The 719-nt window shown below is 39.6% G+C and overlaps 1 protein-coding gene across 2 annotated transcripts in view; it reads right to left on the bottom strand.

Annotated features, from left to right (window-relative positions):
- Positions 1-719, bottom strand: part of ECHDC1 (enoyl CoA hydratase domain containing 1) — a 34019-nt gene that overhangs the window by 25152 nt on the left and 8148 nt on the right. The gene's annotated exons all lie outside the window — the stretch shown is intronic.

Below are 719 nucleotides of genomic sequence, written 5' to 3'. Positions count from 1 at the left end.
GAAAGCCTTTGCGTAGTCAATAAAGCACAGGTAAACATCTTTCTGATATTTTCTGCTTTCAGCCAAGATCCACTGGACATCAATGATAGCCTTCATTTCACGGCCTCTTCTGAATCCGGCTTGAACCTCTGGAAGTTCTCTGTCAATGTAGGATTGTAGCCATTTCTGTATTACCTTTAGAAAAACTTTACTCACATGGGATATCAAAGAGATTGTCCGATCATTTCTGCATTCCATTGGGTCACCTCTCTTTGCAATTGGCACAAATATGGATCTCTTCCAATCAGCTGGCCAGATAGTTGTCTTCCAAGTTTCTTGGCAGAGATGAGTGAGTACCTCCTGTGCCACCTCACTTTCTTGAAAGATTTCAATTTTTATTCCATCAGTTCCTGGTGCCTTTTTCTTTACTAATTCCTTCAAAGCACCTTGGACTTCCTCCTTCAGTATCATTGGCTCTTGATCATATGCTACCTCTTGAAACGGTTGAACATGAACCATTTACTTTTGGTGCGGTGACTCTGTATTCCTTCCATCGTCTCTTGATGCTTTCTGCATCATTCAATAATTTGTTCAGAGAATCTTTCTATAATGAAAGCCAAGGCTTGAATTTTTTCCCCTCAGTTTCCCTAGCTTGAGAAATGCTGAGAATGTTCTTCCTTTTTGGTTTTATAACTCCAGATCTTTGCACATTTTGTTGTAATATTTGGCTTTATCTTCTC

This window comes from Chrysochloris asiatica, unplaced genomic scaffold (assembly GCF_000296735.1).
Source record: "Chrysochloris asiatica unplaced genomic scaffold, ChrAsi1.0 scaffold00013, whole genome shotgun sequence".
In the NCBI taxonomy this organism is placed as follows: domain Eukaryota; kingdom Metazoa; phylum Chordata; class Mammalia; order Afrosoricida; family Chrysochloridae; genus Chrysochloris; species Chrysochloris asiatica.
Note: the sequence above shows the minus strand (reverse complement) of the source record. Positions and strands in the feature narration are given on the sequence as shown.